The 27,350-nt window shown below is 38.2% G+C and overlaps 1 long non-coding RNA gene across 2 annotated transcripts; it reads right to left on the bottom strand.

The window, feature by feature from the left end:
- LOC139041165 (uncharacterized) lies at positions 1–25,519 on the bottom strand. 2 transcript variants are annotated; one of them, XR_011496076.1, is made up of 4 exons: positions 25,415–25,519; positions 15,362–15,577; positions 14,936–15,036; positions 1–765 (listed from the first exon to the last, which is right to left on the bottom strand). It is a non-coding gene; the product is annotated as an uncharacterized lncRNA (long non-coding RNA). The 2 variants fall into 2 exon arrangements; XR_011496060.1 differs by lacking the exon at positions 1–765 and adding an exon at positions 13,766–14,138.
- Positions 25,520–27,350: the final 1,831 nt, after the last annotated feature.

Here is a 27,350-nt window from a genome sequence, read left to right as displayed (position 1 = left end):
CTTTTGTGTGATGCATGTCAATAATTCTGCAGTGACATTTCTTTTTAAACAGTCTCTCTCCCTATTTTAACTTCCCTATTAGGACATATGTGCCAGGTTAAGAGCCAGCTGTTGATCTTCTCTATGCCAGGCCTGGTGTATATAAAGAACTGATTTTCATAACTAAGAGATTTTTTGTCTTGTCATGGAATATTTTGTATGCCATATAGCCCAAAGTCTACCAGGATTATCTTTTGGTCTATCTATTTACAAGAATGAAATAAACAATGGTAACTTAAGTTCATACTTAGCACACATGGGCACACACATGCTTGATTTTGATAACTATTATGTTTAAATTTGGAAGCAATGAAATATAGTGGAAGTAGTAAGGGGACATTGAGTCAGAGGCCTGAGTTTCATCTTGGGTCTATGTTTTACCAGCTCTGTGAACTTAGGCAATTTATTCAGCAACACTGATTCTCAATTTCTTCATTTGTAAAGTAGACGTAATAATATCACTATCCCACAGTAAAATTGAAAGGTTCAAAGGATATAAAAAATGTGAATATGCCATATAAACTATAAAGCAACTTATAGATGTGAGTTGGTGTTATCTATCCCGTACCACAGCACAGCCATTGTTGACCTTATTTCTGCTGTACCACTGGAGATGGATGATGCTCTTACACACAGTCTACTCCCACATTCCAGCTTCAAGATTAGGCAGATCCGCATTAGAATCCTTGCTCAGCCATTTATTTAGTGTCTTTAAGTTTTTATTTCCTATGTAAAGCATGAAGAAAATAATAATACTTAATTCATAAGTTTTGGTGGGAAATAAATGAAATAATGCATATAAAACATAACGATTGGTGCATAATAATGAGCAATACATAATATATTACTACCTTAATTCTAAACACACTACCTGTAATTCCACCTATTCTCTCTTACTCACAAAAAGACACATAACAAAAACGTGGGACTAAAAATTTTTTGATATACAATTGAATCAACCCTGATTTGTTCTTTATTTGGTTAGTCCCAAATTTGACACTTTATTCCTTAAAAATATTACTTCCAATGCAGCTCTTGATCAACTTTTATAAACCAATTTTATACACTGATTGTGAGTAATCAGTCGTCCCCTAGTCCCTGACTGATAAAAGAGCTTTGGAATTATTGAAGTTTTATCTGTAGACTAAATAAACAAGAATAAAACTATCATTAAATGGGAGTTCACCACATATTTTGATACCTAACATGGTTTAACATTAAAATGAGAAAAGGTGGGGCTGGCCCCGTGGCCGAGTGGTTAAGTTCGCGCGCTCCGCTGCAGGCTGCCCAGTGTTTCGTCGGTTCGAATCCTGGGCGCGGACATGGCACGAGCAGACCACGCTGAGGCAGCGTCCCACATGCCACAACTAGAGGAACCCACAACGAAGAATACACAACTATGTACCGGGGGGCTTTGGGGAGAAAAAGGAAAAAATAAAATCTTTAAAAAAAAAAAAATGAGAAAAGGCATGGAAGAAATACTTTTCAGAAAATTTCCAAATGACTGGAACCATAACCAATTAATTTGCATCATCAAAATCCTAACACAGCTGTAGGCAGAGGGAATACTTAATCAGTCTTGCTTGATGCTGGTTTGATGGAATAATGTGAGGTGAGAACAAAATTAGGAACCTGAAAATTAGAGGTGATCTATTCTGACCTAGATTTCTGTCTCTGGTAAACTTTATGCTTCTCTAAAATTTTGAATTCTTGATTGAAACGGCCTCCACTAACATTCCTCCTGGTTAGAATTATGGTTATGTTGTCAAGGTCCTACTAATGGGTCAGTGGACAGATGCTTACTTAGCTGAATACTCATTTTCATGAGGAGAGATTATGATACATACAAGATAGGCAGAAGCCAGTCTGAAGATGCCATAGATGATTGTAGAGTCAGCTACATTTTACTACATCCGCACTAAACATATTTGGGTGAATGTAGTTAAAAGTAAAAAGAAGAAGGTCAAGAATAAAAGTGTGAAAGGAGAATTTTTTATATGCCTAAATAACTAGTTTAGTTAAATTTTTCTTTCTTTATTTAAAGTCAACTGTATGCCATTGAGTTAGATTCAAAACAATTAATCTCTCTCTGTATATATATCTATATCTACTTATACATTATATACTTATATATATAGTGAGAGAGGTCACATTGGGGATTTGAAGCACGCAGGAGTTTGTGGGACTGAACAAGTGATAAGATCAGCCCAAGAGAAGTTGGAGGAGACTGTGTGGGAAAGAAACAGAACAGACGGATAAAGCTGAGTCAAAAACCTGACTAAGTTATAAACCTACATGAGCTGGCTCTTATTTACAGTGAATTTCTGATGCCTAACCTAGCAGTTGCTTTCAAGAATCAAAAACTTTTGAATGGTGGCCAGAATTAGATCCTACTTTGAATCAAAAGAACTGAATTCTATCTATCTCAGTCAGAAACTTTTCATTTTGCCAAATAACAGCAGATTGAAATGTCGTCAAAACATGACTTTCTCACCATCAGCCCACTTGACACAGAGATTCTCTCTTTTAAGACTCGCCACAACTTTGTGAAGTAGGGATTAATATCATCCCCATAATATACAAGAAGAAGCCAAAGAACAAAGTGCCTACAACCACACATTTCACAGCTTCAGAGCTGAAGTTTGAACCCAAAGAAGCCCATGAGCACACCTGTACTCTTAACCAAGAAGAAAGTACTCAACAACAGGCTCCTTGGTAGATATACACATATTCATGTCACTACAGTTGCCTGAGAAAGATTTGGAACTCTTTTTGGAATTATAGTCACAGTACTTTACTAGATATATGTCCATATTTAATCTTTATGTATATCTATCTATCATTTATCTAAAAGAAAGTCTCATTACTTTCTTGCTACAAAGAAGTAAAAGTCCCTTTTTCTCCTCCTTTCCTTCTTCCCTATCTCAGTTTGATTCACTTACCTCCATAATAAACAAAGAGTCTAATGACAAAAGGTAGGAAGAAAAGTTAATTCAGCATAAAGAGAGAAGTTGTGGGGTTAAGTCACAGCTGGAAGTTGGAAGGTCAGAGCTTGGCCTCTCACCTGCTGTACGTGCTGTTGCAGCGTGGATGTGATTGGTTGGGTATAATGAACAGGAGTATCTGGGAGACCACACTAAATCAAGGACTAATACTCTACAGCATCATGTGATGAAATGCTGATGTGCACAGAAAAGAAAAAATCAATCCAGAGCTAGGAGGAAGTTAAATGTTAGAACCTCTCTGTCATGAGCAGGAATGAACTGGCTCTTCCAGGGATGGGGGACAAGATCCAAGCAAAGGCATGGAGGCCTGAATTAGTACGATGTGGTCACAAGACCCTGAGGAGAAACCATGTATTAGAATATCCTGAGTGTTTCTTTGGAAGTGGAAGGTAAGGCTAGGAGGGGAAGATAAATTATAAAATGCTAGTTAGAACTGAATTATTCAATGTCAAATATTCCAATGCAAGTATTTTACATTTTATTTTGTAAGCATATCTAGACAATAAATGACACTTTGCACAAGTTGAATTAGTGTGGGGAGAAACTAGAGTGGAGAGGCAATTACAAGATACTCACATATTGAAGACATGAGATAACAAAGATCTTGAACACAGTGGTTGCAATGGGTATAGGGAGAGCAAGACAGATGTGAAATTTTAAAAGAATCTTCAGCATTTTGTAACAGATGACACATGGGCAGTGAAGAAGTGTAAGGATTCAAAAATAACTTCAAAACTGAGAACTTGAATATCTGATAAATTTTAATAGTGCCTTTGGTGAACCCTAAGAAAGAGGAAAGAGGTTGTCAATTTTGACAAGAAAGGAGGAAATTCATGTGAAATTGTCCAATGTATAATTGGAAATATAACAATATGCCTGAGTGAGAGGTCACAAATTGAGGTTCATCTTTGGGAGGTCTCATAAAGGTAAATAGTATATTTGTGTAAATGATGAGGCCTTCAAGAATAGTCGAGAATTTTGCTTCTGACCATGATGGATGAACAGGGAGCAGATTTACATTTACATGCCTATCTTAAACAACTAAAAAACATGAAACAAGAATTTTGAAACACTCAACAGCACACATTTCAAGACTATGATTCCTGAAAGAAAGGAAAGAGATGGGGTGAGTCCTACAATTGCCCCTCACATTTCTTCCTGCAGTTCAAACAGGCCACAGCGGCTGGAATCTATAGGGCAGACTATCAGAGAGGAAGGACACAGAGAGACTGCTCCAGGAACTGCAGAGAGAGCCCCTCAAGGATCTGTCTGAGTACTGATCTGAACATTCGAGGGCAGAAATTACCAAAGGCCGAAGAAAATCTACAGGAAATCAGTAGATAAATGACTCACAGAGATCAGACAAAACTGGGAAGGGTTCACATTCCTACCAGCCAGTATAGAAAGGCACAGAGGACTGGGTAGAGTTCTTGGAAGTTAGTAGTGGCCTTAGACTATTAGAATATTGGTCTTAGACTAAAGGCTGTTCTAGATTTCACCCCACTCACCTCCCAGAAAGTTTCAAATACAGCCTAAAACTATCTGCTTCCAAATAAATGTGCCCCAGGAAAAGTCCAAAACAAACAAACATTCAGCATTCAGCAACATATTCACAATATTTTATATCCAATAAAAAATTGCCAGATCTGGGGGCCGGCCCAGTGGTGCAGCCACTAAGAGCACACATTCTGCTTCAGCGGCCCAGGGTTCACCTATTCAGATCCCAGGTGTGGACATGGCACCGCTTGGCACACCATGATGTGGTAGGCATCACACATATAAAGTAGAGGAAGATGGGCACAGATGTTAGCTCAGGGCCAGTCTTCCTCAGCAAAAAGAGGAGGATTGACAGCAGATGTTAGCTCAGGGCTAATCTTCCTCAAAGAAAAAAAAATTGCCAGATCTGAAAAAAAGTAGGAAAATAATGACTCATAGCCAATAGAAAAAAAAATTGATAGAAACAGACACAGATATGACACAGATAATAAAATTAATAGACCAGGAATTTAAAATAACTCATATATATATATATATATATATATATATATATATTCCATATATTAAAGAAGGTAGAAGAAAGCATGAAAGTGATAAGGTGAAAAATGGAAGAGATTTAAAAAAATAAACCCCTTGTGCATGTGTTGGGGTGGGAAGTATATGGGAAAGCTCTGTCCCTACTGTTCAATGTTGCTGTGAAACTAAACTACTCTAAAATATAGTCTATGAAAAACAAAAAATCAAAATAAACTCAAAACTTCCAGAGATGAAAAATATAATATTTGAAATAAAAAAGACATAGGATAGAATTAGCAGTATATTAAATATTGTAGAAGAAATGATTAGTAAGTCAAAGATGTAGTGATAGAAACTATCTAAAACGAATGAAAGAATGAAAAAGAATTTAAAAAAACAGAGCTTAGCATTTTATGGGACAAAATCAAGTAAATGAACACATACATTTGGAGTACCAGAAAGATAGGAGGAGATACTGAAAAATATTTTAAGAACTAGTGGCCAAGAAATTTTCAGATTTGATGAAAGCTATATACAAGTCCACAAAAGTCAATGAACACCAAGAAGAAGAAATATAAAGAAAGCCACACTAAGCGATTGATAATCAAATTGCTGATAAGCAATGATAAAGAGAAAAATCCCAAAAGCAGCCATAGAAGGAAAGATGCCGTATTAACAGAGGAACAAACATCCTGAATACAGCCAACTTTTTATCAAAAACAGCCTTAGCACTCACAACCATAACATACAGCTATGTACAGGGGGGCTTTGTGGAGAAGAACAAGGAAAAAACAAGAAGATTGGCAACAGATGTTAGCTCAGGTGCCAATCGGTAAAAAAACAAAACAAAAACAAAAAACCAGCATTAGCCTGGAGACAATGACTTTTTAATAACATTAAAATTCTCAAAGGGAAAAACAAATCTGTTGGCCTAAAATTCTATACCCAGCAAAAATACTTTTCAAAAGTAAAAATGAAATGCTTTTTCAGATGAACAAAAGTTGAGAGAATTAATGCCAAAGACTTGCAGTAAAGATGATTAAAGAAGCTTCTCCAATCAGTCTGTGGTGGAAAAGAAAATCGCAAAAAATTATTAATCCAATAGAAGGAAGCAAAAAAAAGGACAAATCACAAGTAAAACAAATCAAAAACAAACAGCAAGATGATTTTAATCATGTTAATAAGTACATTAAATGAAAATGCTCTAAATGCTCCAGCTAAAAAACAAATACGTCAGATAAGATAAAAAAGCAACACTCAAATATATGCTGTCTACAATAAACCTACTTTAAATATAAAGTCACAGAGAATTTAAAATTAATAGCATAGGAAAAGATATATAATACAAACACTAACTGAAGGAAAATGGAATGACTAAATTAATGTCAGATAAATATTTCAGAACAAAGAAATAACCAAGGGTAAAAAGAGATATTTCATGATAAAGAGAACATGACAATCCTAAGTTCTGAGTTGTTTCTATATAAAATAAAAAATTTTGTTGAATTTAAAGAAGAAATAGAAAAATCCACAAATATAGTTCAAGATATGAACATTCTGCTCTTGGTAATTAATAGAAGTAGACAAAAACTCAGTAATGATAGAAAAGATGAGAACAACATTACGAAACCAGACAACTTGGAAGAATTTTATAGAACATGCTGTCCAACAGGAGAATGCATATTCTTTTCAAGTGTAAATTGAACATTCACCATTATAGATTATATTTTGGACCATAAAGCAAGTCTCAATAAAGTTAAGAAAATTGAAATTATACAAAGTACTTCACTGACTACAATAGAATTATACAAGAAATCAATAATAGAAAGTCATCTGAAAAATTTTCCAAGTGTTTGGCAACTAAAAAAAATTTCTAAATAGCCAATGAGTTAAAGAGATATAGGAGAAATGAAAGCACATATTGATCAGAATGAAAAGGAAAATTGCAACATATCAACATTTAGTGGGATTTAGATAAAGCAATGATGAGAAGAAAGTTATAGCATTGAAAGCTTATATTAGAAGTCTCAAATAAGTGTTATTAGTTTCCACCTTAAGAAATTAGAAAAAGAATAAATTCATCCAAAAGTAAGCAGAAGGAAGGGAATGAAGAAGATCAGAGAAAAGAAGAAAAAATAACAGGAAAACAATAGAAAAATATCAATAAAACGAAATGAAACCAAAAACTGGTTCTTTGAAAATATCAATTTAAATTAATAGACATCTAGCAAGGCAATTCAGAATACAAAGTAGAAGGCACAAGCAATCATTACCCTGAAAGAAGGAAGGGACAGCAGTACAGAGCCAACAAACATGAAAATGGTAATAAAAAATCATTATGAACAACTTCAAGCCAACCAATTTGACACAGTTGAAAAGGACAAAGTTCTTAAGACACAAAACTACCAAAGCTCACTCAAGGAAGAAAATAATAATAAATAACCTATTTTAACAGCCATATTATTTTTTAAAGAAATTAAGTTCCTAGATCATGACCTTCCAAAAAATAAAATGCTGGGCTCAAGTGGTTTGACTGTTGATTGTATCAAACATTTAAGGAAGAATTAATACCAATCATGCACAAACTCTTCCAGAAAATAGAAGGGGGAGCAGTTTCATTTTACAAAGCCAGTATTATTCTGATATCAATATGATAATAAGATATTAAGAAGAAAACTTCAGACCAATATCCCTAGTGAACATACATGAAAAATCTTTGACAAAATTTCAGCAAATCGAATCCAAGAACTTATTAAAAGAATGATAAAGTTATATAATCATCTCAATGGATGCAGAAAAAAGCATTTGATGAAATTCAACACCCTTTTGTGATTTTTATTCAACCTAATAAAAGGCCTCTATGAAAAACCTGCAGCTAAGTCATAACCAATGGCAAAAAGATGCATGCTTTCCTCCTAATACCAGGAACAAGGCAAAGATGTCTGTTATCACCACTTCTCTTCAATATTCAGTATTGAAAGTCCCAGCCAATGCAACAAGGTAAGAAAATGAAATAAAGGACCTACATATTGGAAAGAAAGATATAAGGCTGTCTTTATTCACAACTGATGTGATTGTTAGCATAGAAAGTTCTAAAGAATAGATTAAAAAAAGCTCCTAGAACTAACAAGAAAATTTAGAAATATTGCATGATACAAAATGAACAAAGAAAAAATTAATTGTATTTATATATATACTAATAACCAGTAATTAGAAATTAAAATTTTAAAAAATACTATCTATAATAGCATCCCAAATCATGAATACTTAGGAATAAATTTCCCAAAATACATACAAGACCTGTACACTGAAACTCGTAATTGCTGAGAGAAAATAAAGAAGTCTAAATAAATGAAGAGGTATGACATGTTCATGGGTTGAAAACTCAAGATTGTTAAGATATCAATTCTCCCCAAACAGTCCTGTAGAATCAATGCAGGCTGTGTTGTAAAAATTGATGTCAATTCTAAAATTTATACGAAAGAACAAAATTGGAGAACTCACAGTACCTGACTGCAAGTTTTACTATAAAGCTACAAGAATCAGGAGAGCGATATAAAAATAGACATAAAATGGATAATAAACCTAAATTTAAAAGCTAATACTAACTATAAAACTCTTAGAAAAAAATATAGAAGAAAATCTTTGTGACCTTGGGATTGGCAAAATTTCAAACAAGATACAAAAAGCCTGAAGCATAAAAAGAAAACAAATTGGCAAAGAAGATGTCATCAATATTATAAAACATTTTGCTCCTCCAAAGATACTGCAAAGAAAAGAAAAAAATAAGCCACAGAAAATATTTTCAAAACATATACTTCATATATGAGAACTTATATCCAGTATATATAAAGAACTTATACAACTCAGTAATAAGGCAAACAATCCAATTAGAGAATGAACAAAAGATATGAACAGACACTTCTCCCCTTCATCCCCCAAAAAACAAATTAAAAATAAATACATGAACTGATGCTCAACACTAGTAACTATTAGGAAAAATGCAAACTAAAGTCTCCATGCGACACCACTATAAACCCAGGAGCATGTCTAAGATTAATGACTGACCATACCTGAAGTCGGCAAGGATGTAGAAAAACTAAAACTCATACATTGCTAGTGTGAGTGCAAAAAGGCACATCCACTTTGAAAAAGATTTTGGCAGTTTCTTATGATTAAAATATATACTTATAATATGTACCAACAGTAGCTCTCACAGCTATATACCCAAGAGAAATGAAAATATATTTCTGAGCTGTTCAGAAGAGCTTTATTCATAGAAGGTCAAAACTGTAAATACCACAGCGTCCATCAGTGAGTGAATGGATAAACAAATTTGGTATACCATACAATGGAATGCTATTTATCAACAAATTACTACCCGGCAACAAATTACTGAGACATCCACAACGTGGACGAATATCTATAACATTATGCTAAATTAAAAGAGTCACACCTAAAACACTAAATGCTGTATGATTCAATTTATATGACATTCTGTAGCAGGTAAAACCCTAGAAACTGAAAACTGATTAGTGTTTGGCACTTGCTAGGTTTGTGGGGAAGAGATTGAGCATAAAGACACAGAAGGAAACTTTTGGAGCGATGGAAATATTCTGTATCATGATTGTGGTGATGGCTATATACACGTAAGTGTATATTGTACATTTAAAATTGTATTGCATATAAATTATGTCTCAATGAAGCAGAGAGATAGAGAGAGTAATAGATGCCCAAGGACCCTGTCTTGATGAAAGTCCACAGTTAAATGTGCAAAGGAGAAAGGTGACAATAGCTCACCAAAGGAAAAAGAGGGATCAGAGACGCAGAAAGAAAAAGAAAAATGCCACTTGAGCCAAAGATGAGATAATCTGAATACTGGTTCTTAAGATGTACCACACCAACCACTAATGGGTACTTTAGAAATTTTTGGTTGACAGTAATAGTGGAGGATATTTTTACACGGTGTGTGGTGGTGAAAGTGGGGGGAGGAATGCTAGACACCTTGCAATGTATGAGACGGTCCCACAGAATGAGGAATTGTCTTCACCAAACAAACTTTTAAATGACTCATGGAAATTCATATATGTAAAACAATGTCTAAAACTATTTCAGTCTAGGACCTAACTTATCTCATACAAACACAAAGGTTTTCCATGTTTTTAAATACTCTGAATTCTCTAGAAATATAACTACTACATTGTTCTTTATTTTTTTTAAAGATTTTATTTTTTTCCCTTTTTCTCCCCAAAGTCCCCCAGTACATAGTTGTATATTCTTCCTTGTGGGTCCTTCTAGTTGTGGCACGTGGGACGCTGCCTCAGCGTGGTTTGATGAGCAGTGCCATGTCCGCGCCCAGGATTCGAACCAACTAAACCCTGGGCCGCCTGCAGCGGAGCGGGCGAACTTAACTACTTGGCCACGGGGCCAGCCCATTCTATTTTGATTTCTTTGAAGTCTTTATCAAATCTTGTTCATCAGTTCATACATTCCTATTTTTGAGGGCAGTGCTGCTCATGGTATTTGAATTACATTTGTATCAATCTGCATCTGTATCTGTTCTATTAATGGTGATTCCATATATTGATGCATATTGTTTCATTAGAAATGTTTCCTTTAATTCTCATGTATATACAGTTAAGGCATTAAACAGAACTATTAAAATTCTGTGAGCAAAGTTATATTGTCAACGCATTTCATTACAGAATGATAGGGAAGCATCACAAGTATTTGTGCTAAAAGGAATTGAGGGTCTGATAAGATTGCGAATGATTATTCCAGAAGAAGGGATTGTTAGAAGAGTTGAATTTCAAAAAGGCATCAAGAAGAGTAAAGACTTAGGATGTTGCCACAAGAAGTTTTGTTGAGTTAAAATTTAATCAAAATTTTAAAGAATGAGCAGGCAGTGAAACATAGAGGCAGAGGACGTATATAATATACACTTAAAAGTTTGGGCAGTAGGGGCTGGCCCCGTGGCCGAGTGGTTAAGTTCGCGCGCTCCGCTGCAGGCGGCCCAGTGTTTCGTTGGTTCCAATCCTGGGTGCGGACATGGCACTGCTCATCGGACCACGCTGAGGCGGCGTCCCACAATGCCACAACTAGAAGGACCCACAACGAAGAATATACAACTATGTACCAGAGGGGCTTTGGGGAGAAAAAGGAAAAAAATAAAAATCTTAAAAAAAAAAAAAAAAGTTTGGGCAGTAAAAGAGAGGAGATTGACAGATTTCTTAGAGTATGCAACAGAACCAAATGAAGAATTATCAAGTTGAGTGAACTTGTGTATCCTTGAAAGTGAAGGGGAAGATACCCATGGAACGTGGAGAAGTCAGGATGAAAAAAGCCAGAGAAAGTGTCAGATGATCCTGAGCACAGCGACCGTCCTGAGTTAATGAGGATGGGAGAAGCTGTTCAGGTGGAAGGAAGATTTAGCTGTGAGCTGATAAGCAGGGCAGACTGTCCAGGAATAGACAGAGATGGCCCACTCCAGGAGAAGATGAGATCTGAGCACCGTTGCCTCCAAACTTCTTTAGTCACTGTCAGTGGTGCCTGATATCCCACAATTATAAATGTGTTCCTTCAAAATGTGGATTCTTTCTCTTATTAAAAAAAAAAGAAAAACTTATGTATCAAGAGAAATAGCATATTAAGCCTTAAAGATTTTTACAATTCCATGTTTATTCGGGCTCTTCTCTCAGTTCACATTTTGATGGAAGAACACATCAATGGTTTGGGACCTGGGTTTCTGAGACAGAATGGGGGAAACCTTGAAAGCTTAAGAAGGACACAAGCCCTAAAGTCAACCCTCAGTGACCCTACTCAGTTCGAGAAAGCCAGTGAGGGCGGCTCTTCTGGCATTGGGCCGGGCAGTAAGGGCGCTCAGAGCGGGAGTTAGTAGCTATTACTGAGGTGAAATGAGGGATCGCAGGTCAGGTGATGTCAATATTCTCATTAAGGTATAAAGTGAGATCATTTACCAGTTGCATTGAGGACACGAAAAGAGAGAAGGCCTGGAACAGCCCCTGGGAGTCTCAAAAAGAGAGGACCAGCAGTGTCCAGAGCAGACGTGACTGCTCACTTGTAACTGGAGTCCCTGACTCTGCAGATGCTGGAGCTGCATAGGTCTCTGACTTCCTTGAGGTTTCTTTTATAAGCAAAAAGAAAAGCATCCAGTAGGGGTATGATAATTTGCTAGGTCTTAGGAGTAAACGTTGGACATCAGCATGGAGGAAGAAAGGCAGCAGAGGCTAGCAGGGAGAACTTTGGGCTGGGCTTCAAGACAAATGTGTCTCGTGTCTACCACTAGTAACCCATTTGACTTTAGACAAGCCAGCAGTATGATCTCCTCTAGAAGTGAAGTTTTATTACTGATTTGACGTGAGGTCTGTCCGAAGAAGGAAATCTAAATACAGAGAAAGGAGCTGGTAATTCAGTTGAAACAGAAACAGACAAGAGCATGGAAGTTTCAGCTGGGATAGATGGAGAATTCACTTAGCCAGGGGGAAAGGGAGAGAGCCCAGGTTGGTCTCTCCTTCAGAGCATCTCGCTTTCATTCCCTTGCCCCGCAGGTTGGAGATGCACGGGAGCTTGAATTCCTGCTCTGCCTCTTATCAACTATGTGACTCTGGGTAATTAATTCTCTCTCTGGGCTTCCATTTCCTTGTCTATTAAATAGGTATGATAATAATACAACTATAGGCACACTCTATGTTACATGATGTGGAGCTTGTAAGATACCTAAAAGGGCTTAGTACTCCAAACATAATTGTTCCCTTTATTCTGTTTTGAAAAAACAATTACTCATAGTTCGCTTTTTCTGAATTGCTATAGCACTTCTTGTTTACGCTCCTTTATTTAGTCCTTTAACAAAATGCTCCTTTGCCTTCGTTCCTGAGAGCATGTGTTTATGGGTACGTCTGTCTATCTGATCTCCTTAACGTGACTGCAAGATTTTGGAGAGTGGAAAGATACGTGTTCAACTCCCTGTGTGTCCCTTTCAGCTTCCAGAATGTGCTACAGCATTCAGCAAATACTTGTTAAATAAATGAGGTTGTGAGTCCTAGATAGAAACTTCTTTGTGCTCAGTATCAATTACACAGCTTAGAAAGAAGCAGCTGTAGAATAATTTAGCTAGGGTTTGGGTGTTTTTGTTTGTTTCCAGTTGGTCTGTGACTATACATAGATTCGATCATAATGAAGCTGACAAAGGAGAGATGACATTTTGGAAACAGAAAAGGAATTTTGGATATTACAGCCCGACATTTGTCACCTCCCCAGCTGACAGCAGCACACGTTCGTTCCTTCCCTTTGGCTAAATTTGGATCAAATGCTGGCTGAGTGCACTGAGCAGCCAGAACTGCATTGTACCTCTATTTTGTGACATACGAGCTCCCTGCTTTAATCTCCCCTCACTGTATAAAAGAGGATCTGAGGCCGTGAGACTTCAATCCGGTGATTCATGCAGCTGCACACAATAGATCCCACCTCTCTCCTCGCTGCTGCACAATCTCAGCTAAACAACATCTTAGAAAGCTTCAGTGCATGCAGTCAGCCTGTCACAGATTCCCCTCCCCCACACACACACTCCTTTTCTTCCACTGAGCAAAAGAGTCCGAATGCCCAGCACCTGCCTTTTTACTGACATTTCCACAAAGGTAAAGGAATGAACCTTTTGTCAATGCCAACCAAACGATCTATTTTGAAACAATGAGATGAGAAGCCTGGGCCCCTCTCCTTGCAACTGGATTACAGTGAAGAGGCTTAAAATAAAGGACACTTGATTTTATTGATTTAATGAGGGATGGAGGCTTTTCCAGAGCATCCCTCGCAGCCAAGGAACAAGTCTCGTTGGCAGGTACCTTCACTGAGGCACTTCTTTTCCACTTGTTTGGTTTTGCACAGAGCTTGTTTATGGGTTTGGCTGTTAGGATGACCCACAGCGCTCCTTCCTGTGCTGCAGGAAGCAGTCAAATGCCTGCAGTAAAGATTTTGCTGTCTGTCTCTAGACAGGGAGCCAGGGAGGGGAGGCGCAGTACTGCAGGATAAAGAGCTGCAGGAAGAGGTGACAGGGAGAGCACATCTCTGAAAAAAGAAGAGTCAAATCAAACAGACTGGAAAAGAAATAGCACTTCTAGCTGCAAAAGAGATTCTGTGCAAAACCTATTATTTCTCAGCAGAATCTATTTCAGCTAGGTTTCTAAACCCCTCTCTGACCGCACCGTTGGCTTTCCCACCCCCATCTTTTCCCCTCCCCCTCCATTACCCAAGTTTGAATAGAGACGAGACTGAGGGGGTTCAGGCAGGACATTTTATTGCGGACAGGTCCAGACACAGCTAGATAATCTTTTTGCTTTTGTTCTGTTCTTCTTCAGGGTTTCTTGTGATATTATTATTGACATGTTTACATGGAAGTTTTTGCATTATGTGTTTCTTCTTTTATATTTGTCCTAGTTTTTCATATAGTCTGACTTCATTGTCCACTGCCAGGCGAAAGGGACATTGCCAGTCACCTGCTGACCAAATTTAAGCAGTGATCTACTTTCAATACTGAAATGGACAGCGTGGTTGTTAATAGCCATGTGTATAGCCAGGATTCCTGTTAATGTGAGCACATGTCTCTATGCCCTGTGTACATTTATTTCGATGTATTTATGCAGTCCACCCATAGATTAAACACCCCCAATTCCCTCTGGTGTTACTGTCTTCTGATAGCTAGCTTAAAGAGAAACAGTTTCTAAGAGCATATGGTTTCCCAAACACAGCCCTCTCCCTCCCTTTCAGTTTACACAGAATGAGCAGCACCCCTCCCCCCACCATTTTCTGCTCCCTGCAGTGAGCGAGCCTGAAACCAGGGGGCAAAATCATTAGTTCTCAATTACCTTAAGCCATGCAAGATAACCTCTCTCAAGGGCTGTTGGTAAAACGTGCACATGGTTCCATCGTCCAGACAGTTATGAAATATAGGTGTAAAGCTCAGCCTCTGCAGAACAGCAATGCATCTCAAATGAAGTGCTTTTATTAAAGAAATAGAATCACCAGGATAACTAATTCCATCAATACTACGTAGTTAATTAAACCCATTATAGTCACTATTCCCACGGAGTGGAGGTCAAATAAAGCACCCACCTTCTTGATTCCACTCTGCTAACAGAAGAAAGAGAAATTAAACAAAACACAACACAGACCTCTTCACAGCTCTTAAAAAAACGCTTAATAACTACCTAGTATGTCATCCAAGAAGGTCTTCAAGCATAAGCCATACCCAAAGGCCTCTGGGTTGTTCAAAAGACCACCTTGTAACTTACCTGTACTTCAATTAAGTGATCACCATCTGTTTGCTTGATTGGTGCAACAAGGTAATGACAAGTAAAAGTGAAAAATGGAATGAACAGCCACCGTGTTTTTATTAATATCTTGCAGAGAAACATGATGGAGGGCAATGCTTATGCTTCAGTTTAATTTGGCTTCATGACTGATGACAGAGACGGAGCCCACGTACACGTCTCGACCCTAGCCAGGAGCTGCAAGAGTAACACACTAAAGTTAGGTATTAAAGCCCATTAATCGGCCAAAGACATAGATTACATATCCTGCAGTATCAACGACAACCAAACCTTCCTGCACTGACAATCAAATATAAAGGACGATTCAGATATGGACACAGAAAAGGAGAGAATTCAAGAACTATTGCATAGTGACATCGTTTTCCAGAGGAAGATGTGGACAAAAAGACACACATCTACACACACACGCACACACAGATCTCTCAAATACTAATCTCTGGAAAATAAAACCGGGATATTTTGATCCTCCTTGTCTGAAAATTCACCAGGTCATTATATCACTGTCACACCTTCTTCTCAAAGCACTTCATTGTACATAGAGAGGATTTGCATTTACTTCTCCTGATTAACAAAGAAAACTTTGTATAAAAGGGCTGTGCACAGAGACGTGCAAATGTGGCCAGCCTGACCCCCTGCAGGAGCAGGCAGACAAGCAGTAGGGAGAAGAGGTGGACGAGGAAGGAGAAAGAATGCTTTGATCGCCGCGCAGCACACACAATGGAGCAGGGGCACCCCCACAAGTTCTGACCCTGAGCGGGCTGAAGTTTGGCATGGAGTCACGAGTGGGAACCAATCTAATGAGGAGTGTTTCATGTGGTGGTGAGCCACAGAAGGCTACAAAACCCCCACTCTTGCAGGATGTTCCCTTTATGGTTGTTGTGACTGCTGTCAAAGTTATTGCTATTGTTGTTGATGTTGCTTTCCAGCTCAGGAAATTATAATATGGTTACACTGCAAGATAGGCCTGGTTATTTTTCAGTGAGTACATGCTCATAAAATATAGACTATAAGCAAAAGGCAGCACAAAAAATCACACCAGCCCTGTGAAAACACAGGGTCAGGTGCCAAGTCCTTTATTTGTCCGGTAGTTTAAGCTGACACATGAGGCGTTTAGTTTAGATGTAAAGCCATCTTTTACTCACCATCCACACCCCTCGCCCCAACCCAAAAGCTCCTCCTCAGACTTCTTTGCTCGTCTTGTGCAGCCACCAAGCACCATGCACCGTGCTTCCAGTCAACCAGACACAGACTCTGGGGAGAGGGTCTCTTTTTTCTTTACTTCATCTCCTTTGCCTCTTTTATCAAATCAGCTGGCAAGTCCAAGAAATCTCTTGCCATCATCTCCTTCCCTCCAAATCCCCTTTCTATCAGCACCCTCCTCACATCTCCTGCTCCACCCTCCCTGCCTCCAGTCACATCCCCTCAGTCCTGTTACACAGCTCAGCATGTCAGTCATGCCAAAGTATTGTTCTCATCTCTTTATTCTTTGGTTTGAAAGCATACATTGATCACCCAGCATTGTCCTAGAGAATAATTTACGAATTCTCACTTTGGAATTAAGATTGATTCCATTCTGTCTCTATTCCCTGTGCAGATTTTCCCTCAGGACTTCCTTACTTGTGACCTACGCCCCCTCCCTGATCAGGTCACATGCCTTAGAGATCCAGCCCTTTGCTCTGTACATGTGCTTCACCTCCAGCCCATCCACCTGGCCTCCCTCTTGAACTCCTACACATCCTTCAGTGTTCATCTTGATGCCTTCTCTGGGAAGCATCTCCTGATGTGCCTAACCTACAGATGACCTTATCACTCAGATTTCCCAGAACATGGGTTTTTAATATGTATTTTATGAGCATTACCATAATCTACCTATAAGTATTGATTATTCATTTCTTCAGATTTTAAACTCTCTGGAAAAATTCAGAGACCATATCTTTCTGATCTCTGTAAGAGCTTAATTAAGTATCTGTCTACTGGAATTGAATTAAAAGTTCATTTTAGTAGATTATGGAATACTCTCAAAAACAAGCTAGGTGTTCATCTACTTGGAAAAGTTTTGTACTATCATAGCTCTTCCACTTCCATCATTTTATGATCTAGAGAAAATGAGTTTCATTATTATAGTTAATTCATGAGAGGAATGGGGTGGACAAACCAACCCCATAAGGTCTCCAAAAATCACTTTGACCCAATGAAACATTTTGTAATTTTGTTTGAATATTTGTATTGATAAGTTGTGTTATTGTAAATTCCATGATTTGTACCTTGATGCCCAACCAGACATAAAAGACCACCTTGTGACTACAAAATTTTTAATGCTCTCCACCTGCCCTGTTCTGTGCCTCCATAACTTTCATGCTGGACTAGATTTACAGCCTGGAATTATTTTACTTACTTTCAGAAACCAAGGCGATTGATGGAGGATGTTAATTATATGAAAGGCAGAACAGTGGAGAAAAAAGATATATGCATTAGGACTCGAGATTTGAGTTCTAGTTCTGGTGCTGCCTACTCGCAAGCTGGATGAATCACTTCACACCTACCAGTTGCCAGAAGGTTCTCCCCATACACACACACACACACACACACAAAGCCACACTGCTGGACTTTCCGAACTTTAAAGAAGGAAATAGAAGAATAGCCTTAAAATTATTAAAGGAAGCAAATTGAAAGTAATTAACGCATTCACAATTTTAAACTGTATAATATTTTAATTTCATATTATTTTGTAGGAAAATAAAATTTTCTGTCGCTTTGATGTTATAATGCAAACATGATTAATTCAGAGAAAAGAGATGAAGTAATATTAGAAATAAAGAATTGTAATACAAACTTGGAACAACACAAAACAAAAAACAATATAAAATGTAATACAAACTCAGAACAATAACCAAGTCACCACTACCACTTGTAATTAACTACAGAAGCACATGCAGTAACAACAAAACAAATGAAAGGCTGCCATTCTGGGTGGACACGTGATCACAGCAATGCAAAGGCAAGGGATTTTTAAACCAACATGAAAAATCATTAGTGTTTTAACATTTTACTGCTTATGAAATTTCTCCGGTTTAATGATTGAGAAAAGTAATTATTTGGGTCGAAAATGATTTCATTGTTTGAAAATTGACTTCTCCACCCATTGAATTAATTAGGTATAAGCTACTGAAATACCAAAAAATTCTGAGTCAAGGTGCTGAGAATTTTGACTCTGCCCCAGGCTGGAAGGAGGCTCGGCTAGTTCAGGGCTCACCAGAGAACAATGGATACAGAGGGTGAGCTGCTGGAACCTCATCTTCATCCAAGAAGAACTACTAGAAGGGAAGAAAAATATAGAGTTACGCCCTGTGTGGAAGGAAGGAAGGAAAGAAAAAAAGAGCAAAGGAAGTGGGCCTGGTGGTGCAGCAGTTAAGTTTGCACACTCTGCTTCTGCAACCGAAGGTTCCCCAGTTCGGATCCCAGGTGCAGACATGGCAACGCTTGGCAAGCCATGCTGTGGCAGGCGTCCCACATATAAAATAGAGGAAGACGGGCACAGATGTTAGCTCAGGGCCAGTCTTCCTCAGCAAAAAGAGGAGGCTTGGTGGCCAATCTTCCTCAGCAAAATGATTAGCTCAGGCTTAATCTTCCTCAAAAAAAAAAAAAAAAAGAGAAAAGAGAGAGAGAGGAAAGGAAAGAGGAAAAGCAGGAAGGAGGGAAGAAGGTAGGAAAGAAGGATGGAAATAATGTGGGGTAGAAAGAGAGAAAAAAGAAAGAAGGAGGAAGGAAGGAGCAAGAGAAGAGAAGATAAAGGAAAATTTCTGAAAGAAAGCTGAGAGGTTGACAAGTCTGGAGAACATAAGTGACTCCCCTAAATTTCTCTCAGAGTGTTCACAAAATTTCTCTCCTTTCCTCCATACACGGATTCTTGGCATCTCACTCAAATTTCAGCTTCACCAGGAAAATGGCAGTGCAGGGAAGAGGAACAACCATGAACAAGAAGGAACAGCAACCCCAACGGTATTTCCATACACTTGGCATCACTGCTGCTACACATACATATTTCCTTCCAATGGCTTCCCATTTTCTGCAAGATATATATTCACAGGCTCTCCAAAGACTAAGCACAGCTTAACTCTGAAACCTTATTTTCTGCCACATCTCCACTCCCACGCTATTCTGTAGAAATACCAGGAGACTTGCGATTTCCTGTGGACGTTCGTCAAAGAACAAAGGAGAGATAGTCGTTTCAAGGAAGGGATGCAGTGTCGACTCAGAGGTGTTGGAGAGCACGCTCTGTCCTCTGTGCAGCCCCCTGGCCTCCTGGGAGAGGTGGCCTCCCTCACTAGAAATCCTCTGACTCCAGCTTTCCTCTCCTTGAGCACCACCTCACTCTACAGGGTTTCTCTTTTACATTTGTGCCTTCTCTACTTAACGGGAAGTCCTGAGAGCTAGGATATTTGATCATTTCTGAGACAGGAAATCTTCACAATGTGTCTGATACATATTAACAGGAATAATAGTTAATGTGTGCATCAGGCATTCAGAAGAATTCTGCTATCGTGAAAACTGTACCGAACTATAATAAAATTTCCCTACATTTGCAAAACACTTGATTGCTTAAAATGCACATTCACAAATATCATCATATTTTATCATTAGGTCTGTGAAGATATTTCTGTCCCCAATTCCAAGTTGTGAAAGGTGTTAATAGACCATATTCACTAACTAGATATACTAAATAGAATAATTAGTTGCCGAATTTTAGAAAAGTTACTTCTCTGAGCCTCAGTCTTTCTACTTGTAAAATATTTGACGTGAGTCTCTGTAAAGTCCTCCTCTCTCTCTGCTACTGTTTATTTGATTTCAGAATGTAAGAATCGTCTAGACAGGACCATCTCTTAACCTAATTTAATTCTAAAAATGTTGGGAGGATGAACTCTAAGAGGTCTCTGTGCCTGACACTGAGGCTGCTCTGAAAACACGTCAGAAGAAGAAGAAGAGACGATTTAAAGAACAGAGACAAGGAACAGAGCCCTCCTGCAGCAAACAGCCAAGCGGAAAAATACAAACAGCCAAAACTGCACTGTGTTAATGAACTGGAAGAGGAAGCCGACGAACTCACAGGATGGAGAACCAGCCCAGTTTGAAACAGTTGCTGGCTCTTTCTGTAAATCCTACAGATGCAACACCAAAAAGTGAGGCTTTCAGATTTTAGGAAGGATAAGGGAACCAAGCAGTTGTAAAAAGTAATCAAGAATAAAGAAGAGTTGAGGATGAATAACTTGCCTTATAGCTACCTGGGAATCTTTTCACCCAATAAACAGGGAGGGCACATTTTCTCTCCAGGTACACATGGATTATCCAGAAACTCTACCATGCAGGAGGCCACAAAACAGCTTCAACAAACCCCAGAGAATTCATATCGCATAGCCTTTTTGATCTGACCACAATGCAATACAATTAGTAATTAATAAGTGATAGCTTTCAAAACTCCATGTTACTGGAAACTGTTGAATATATTATTAAAAACATGCTGTGGCTAAAGAGAAAAACATAAGGAAAATTGTGAAATATTTACAGTTAGATAACAATGAAAAGATATAGACCAAATTCTGGAAGTAAAGTAGTACTGAGAGAAAATTTTTAATTTTTAAATACATTTATCAGAAACCAAGAAAGGTTTAAATAAATGAGTTAAGTGATTGCTGAATGCACCAGTAAAAGAGTGACCAAAGATTGGGGCTGGCCCCGTGGCCGAGTGGTTAAGTTCGCGCGCTCCGCTGCAGGCGGCCCGGTGTTTCGTTGGTTCGAATCCTGGGCGCGGACATGGCATTGCTCGTCAGACCACGCTGAGGCAGCGTCCCACATGCCACAACTAGAAGAACCCACAAGGAAGAATACACAACTATGTACCTGGGGGCTTTGGGGAGAAAAAGGAAAAAATAAAAAAAAAAAAAATCTTTAAAAAAAAAAAAAAAAAGATTGACCAAAGAAACCAAGAAAACCAGAAGGAAACAATAAAGATAACAGCAGGAAATCCAGGTAAAGATGAGGATGAATGTGTGCCCTTTAATCCACCCCCTCCACAAACCCCAAAACACAATGGTGGAGGGATCTTTGAAGGCATAAATCTATAAGGACAGAAAGAACAGAGGATAAAAGACTAGCACCAAAACTTTGGATGATGAAAAACAAAAGAATGAGTATTAAATGACTTTGTGAACTAAGGAAGAGAATCCTAAACTGGTAGCAGAGAACTCTTCGTTTGTCTCAAGAAAGCTCCCTAATGCTTAGATATTGTCAGCACCACGCACCTCTGAAAGTGGGGGTAAATGTGGAACGGAGCCAAAACAGAAGAGGACTGATTAAAACTCTTTATGAATCAGATGTCCAGATACTCTCCTACATTCTGTGTAAGTACTCAACTCTACAAAACAGAAGAACTAAAAAGTCTCTAGAGATAGCAAAACTAAGATTCCCCGACTTTAGGGGACACCAAGTCCAGTGGGAAAATTAAATGGCATACTAAAAATAGTGGAATTAAGCGCAAGTTTACATACTGAATCTGAGAATTCCATTCCTCTTTCTGATTCTGTTACCAGGATGCTAATGGCCAACCTTATGATATTGAGGCTAGAAATTAAAAGATTATTCTCCAGGAAAACTGATAAAGAAAGAGGAGAGGCCTTAAGATACTGGTTTTACAGGTTTCTCAACAGGCTAGCCAGTTCAGCTGACAGGGTCCAACTGTGAGCACAGAGCTTCCCATCAACTTCTCCAAGCTCCACTTTTAGATATGACCCAGCCCTGGGGATGGGAGAGACGAGAAGCAAGTCAGGGGAAAATGAGACTTTGCAAGGAGAAGAAAACTAAACAAGAAACAAATAAAGCTATTATTATTTTTAAAGAGATAAGAGAACATATCACATCCTTGAATCAAGAACAAGATGCTGTTACAAAGGAACAATCAGAAAACATGATAGAGATAATGGCTATTAAAATTATAACAGTCAACATAAAAAATGCAACAGAAGATCTGAAATAATACTGTTGACAAATCTAAAGGACAGTAGAGCAAACAGACTAAGGGATGGAGAATAGGAGAGAAATTATTTAAAAAATGGACAATTGCTAAATATTAGCTAAAATCTATAAAAAACCCATGGGTATCTAAAACAGTATCTAGAGAAGCAGCAAAGCCATCGCATCTTAAGCAGCAAACACCAGCAGAAGAGAAGGTGGAGGGCAAGAAGAGCCCACATGGACACGGATGGGTCCTTCATAAAGGTGGCAGCACCTATTTAGTCAGGAAAGAGATGCACACATACACGTAAAATATTGTACATTTTTCATTCACATACATATAATTAATAACAAATGTGGATTGGAAAGACAGATTAGGTTGAATCGCATGAAATTGCTGATAGTCAACCATTTTTGACCTACCAGAATGTCATTTCTTAAAGTTCAACCTAATACAATAAATGACTAATGATTATCTACGAAAGGAAGAGAATAGATATAGAAGAATGGATTAAAGAACATAATAAAATGAAAGAAAGTTCTTTTCTCGATGTGTGAGAAGCTATAATTGCACAAATAATAACTCAGTTCTATGCACCAACAGGTGATGGTGGTGGAAGGTATGCAGACAAACTTACAAAATCATAACAGATGGAAAAATTACCAAGATGGAGTCCAAAGTTGTCATGCTAAGAAAATGATCAAAAATGGAAAAGAAAGAAGACAGGTGATACAAGAAATGTTAAAGCTGCCTTGGGAGAGAAAGAAATATTTAAAAGATGGGTAGTCACAGCTGTGAGAAAGGGTAAAATTAGCTAAATATGGTTACAGAGACCAACAACAAAATCAAGGCCTAAGACTTAGAGGACAAAATGAAAGTTAAATAAAAGAATTGTTAATAACACTTCAGGAGGCTTCCTAACCAGAAGAAAAAGACAGACTTCTACACTTTCCGCAGTGGGCTAGTAGTAACAGTGACAGTGCCTCTGCCCCTGCCTCCCTCACCACCGTCACGCTCAGCACTGTGTCTGACATGCTCAGTTCACAAGATGTGCTGAATGAAATCTACTGGGAGGGAGCAATCACAAATGATTTCATTTTTCCCCTTGAAAGGGATTTTCCTTTGGATTGCACAATTTCTTGAACTCCAGATTTAGAAAAAGACATAGGCTTCACATATTTTTCTGGATAAGGGTGATTATTCTTGTCCTCTTCAACAGACACTTATGACAGTGAATTAAGCCTGTAAATTATATATATTAGACTTGACCATGACATGATACATCTTCTACTTATAATTTAGGTGATCTTATATAATGTGCTAGACAGTAATGTTATCATTATTTACAGAACCTTGAATGCAGCAGTAATCATTAATCTAAATGTCTGTGCATTATTTTTAACAGAGAAGCACAGTGATCTATTCCAGGTTAATGCACAGTGAGCAGGACACAAGGATTAAACTGAGAGAGAATAGTAGCTGCAATGCTGATCTCTGAGCGCTCTCCTCCCCCGACCCCTCCCTGGACCACTCTTCCCCTACTTTGGGATCCATCAAGCCAACTTCCTCACATTTCCATTTACAGTTAATCCTTCACAGTTTTCATGAATAAAGTAAAAGGTGTGGTAAATTACCAAGGACATTAATTATACAAGCAACATAAAATGTTTGCACATCATACTCAATAATCTCTCAAATAAAGACTAACTTGTTGTGCTTGCACTCACCCATACCAAAACTCAAGTTCTTTTACAGTTTTAATAGGCTTTAACATTTAATTTGCTTAAATTATTACTTTGTTGATATAAATAGGATGTTTACGTACTCTAGCCTAGCAATAATTGAAAGAGGAAGCCTCTGGAGACAAAATACTCAACGATGTTCCACACCAGGAATCCATGAATCATAACATAATAATTGAGACAAGTGTCTTCCATCAATTTCAGAGTTGCTGTCCATTTGCAGCACGAGACCAAAATGAAAAAGCTAGTTGCTACCAGTTCCTCCTGAGTCATTTTAGTATATCAACTGGGTTATCTTGATTGAACTCCCAGAGTGTCTGACCTCCCTCAATTTTAATACGTGTTCAAAACCACTCTCCAGCCATGACAGAAAATGCAGGTGCTCCATAAATGCCTGTTGACTGAAAGAAATGAGTCTAACAATTTAAATTATTCACACTGTTTTTGCTCTCCTTAACCACACAGATTCTTGCTCACCCTTCCTTATCTTTAAGAAGAAGAATAATGATGCCCCAAAACATTGTGAATTCTCTGAATATATTTTAGGAATATATATATATATATATGTATATATATTCAGGCTTTGTTAATTACTAGTTGTATGATCTTTGGCAGTATACTTAATTTCTCCAAACCTCAGTTTCCTGGCCTATAAAATAGAGATAATAACAATTACTTTATGAGGTCGTAGTGAAATTCAAAGGAAAGAATAGATGTAGAAGTAACTTGTTCATTTTAAAGTCCTATACAAATGAAATTAGTGTTTGTATGTACCACCTACTATGGGCCCAAGACTAATCTCTAAGTTTAGAGAGAATGTAAGAGGAATACAACGTATGGTCTCTTTCCATAACAAACTTAATACCCATTTGGAATCAGGAAATAATTAGAAAAATAGATGAGACTATATAAAACTAAGCTGTATCGTCCAGGTTATTGTGCAGTAACAGTTCTAAGAAAGGAGAGTTTTAAATGGCCTGGAAATTATGACCATTTTCTTTCCAAATGGAACAGGCTAAGCTTTGCCTGAACAAAGAAGCAGAGATATCTAACAGCTGCTTACCACTCTCAGTTTCTTAAAATATCAGAGGAGTATGAGGTTTAGGCAGCTCGGAGGGCTGAGTCATCTTCCTCCTAACTTGGTATTTGTTCAGGACGTGGCTCTAACCCCGATGACAACAGCATTCCTGACCTCTGAGCTGCTCAAGATGCTAAGGCAGTTCTGAAGGCGACATGGACACCTCACCCAGATTCCCATGCACTTACTCTCCCAGTTGTGTTTCTGCTGCCTCCTGGTTTTCTCACACGGCTGTTCTAAATGAGAGAGGTCTTGACAGCTGAAGAAGAACTGAGAGCAAATGAGAAATAGCCTAGATTTTCTTCTCATAACAACTCTCAAGGCTCACAGCTGGGGCAGTTACAGAAAGGGCTGGAGCGGGAGCCTATACCGTGTACCTTTGCAGTTTGCGTAGCTTCAAGTTCAATCACTTCAAGTTCTCTGAGGACCTGTTTTGACCAAAGCTCTGGAAGCATTGGATATGTACAATTTAGAAAGAGAGATAAAAGATAAAAATCGTCTTTTTAGAGAGACCATGTCACGTATACTTTACGTTCTCATCTAATCCAGCAGTATCTGTAAATGAAGCTTTTATCGTTATTTTTCCAGACAAGGAGGCTAAGGCCCAGAGAGGTTCAATAGTTGCCTGAAATCACACAATTTATAACCTGCAGAGAGGAAATTCAAACCCAGAAAATCCTGCCTCTCAAACCTGGGCTCTTTATATTTGAATTGTCAGAGGGAGAAATATGAACAGGTACAGAGAAGCATTTTTTTTAAAAAAAAGGAAGAGGGTTCAGGGAGTAAAATATTTCCACTATTCTAGATGACGGGGTATCTTCACAAGAGGGGCATAGTGAAGAGTAAGCTAAAAAGCGATGAGGCCGTATGAAGGAGAACTGTGTTAGGGTCATCACTTTGCACTCAATTCTGTTAACAACGGGGAGCTACCTTTGGTTGTCCAAATACGGGAGTGCTAGTAGTAAACCCCAGTACAAGCAAAAAGGGGGCATCATGTACGTAGAGAACTTTAAATCTGTAATAAAACCTAGTCATTCTGATTTTAATCATCACCTCGTGCCTACAATTCTAAATAATGAAGTGATAAAATACTCCTCCTCGAAAAAAATCTTTTGTAAATTTAACTTTTAAACAATTGCTGCCACTAGTGTTGAGTTTTAAAAATACATTATAAGGTTTCAATTATCACATTTTTATTATTTACTATCCTTTACTAAACATTACGTTCTCTGTGGAAGTTAATTCGGCAAACACCCTATTAACGCAGTTTGCCCCGCCACAGCCGCACTTGCCACAGACAGTGCAGAGTGACCTGGGAACCTTCAAGCTCAGCCTGGGCAGACACAGCTGTGATTATAAGTCAAAGAATCAGAACTTGAGTTACTTCACTTCTGTCATTCTATGGGATCACTTGGAATTTTTAATTTTTGTCTAAATGCAAAATGCTAGTGTAATATTTCTATTTGAAAAGCACAAATTTTAGTTCATGCATAAAATACGCTATGAACTTGAGTAATCTTTAAAATCAAAATCATTCCTTTTATTTGTTGTTTCAAAACAAAAGACTGAAAACTTACGTTGCTTCCCAATTACAACATGAAAATAATTTCATCACATGATGGGGGGGGTGGAGAGGTAGGTGCTATAAAAAACGATCCAGTCAAGGTGTCAAATGTGCTAGGAATGCCACTGGGAGTCACTGAATGTTTTTAATGGGAGGAGTCACAAAAGAAAGGTCAAGGTGAATCATAAAAGACATCATCATTCTACCTGTATGTGGCTGCATGTAAGTCCAGCTGCCAATATGTTGTAACCAGAGGAGGAAAATTTAGGGTACACGTTGTCAAAACAATAAAGCATTGTCAAGGAGAGTACTCTGGCATGGGGTCTGGATGGCTGCTGCATTTCCAGGGTGGAGTATCAATCCACCCCAGCCGGGCCGTGAGCGAAAGCAGACAGTTCTCATTTTTAACTGCCAGCAGAGCACTGTATTTCAAGAAGTCACAGGAAATAATGCGATTTGGAGGGTTTTGTCACCCAATATCTTGGGAAATGTCAGCTGAGGAAAATAAGTCTTCAGAGCGTTTTGTTCAGGATGCACGGCTGTCATGACTTACACTGTTT

The sequence above is a fragment of the Equus asinus genome, chromosome 1 (genome assembly GCF_041296235.1).
Source record: "Equus asinus isolate D_3611 breed Donkey chromosome 1, EquAss-T2T_v2, whole genome shotgun sequence".
Classification (NCBI taxonomy): domain Eukaryota; kingdom Metazoa; phylum Chordata; class Mammalia; order Perissodactyla; family Equidae; genus Equus; species Equus asinus.
Note: the sequence above shows the minus strand (reverse complement) of the source record. Positions and strands in the feature narration are given on the sequence as shown.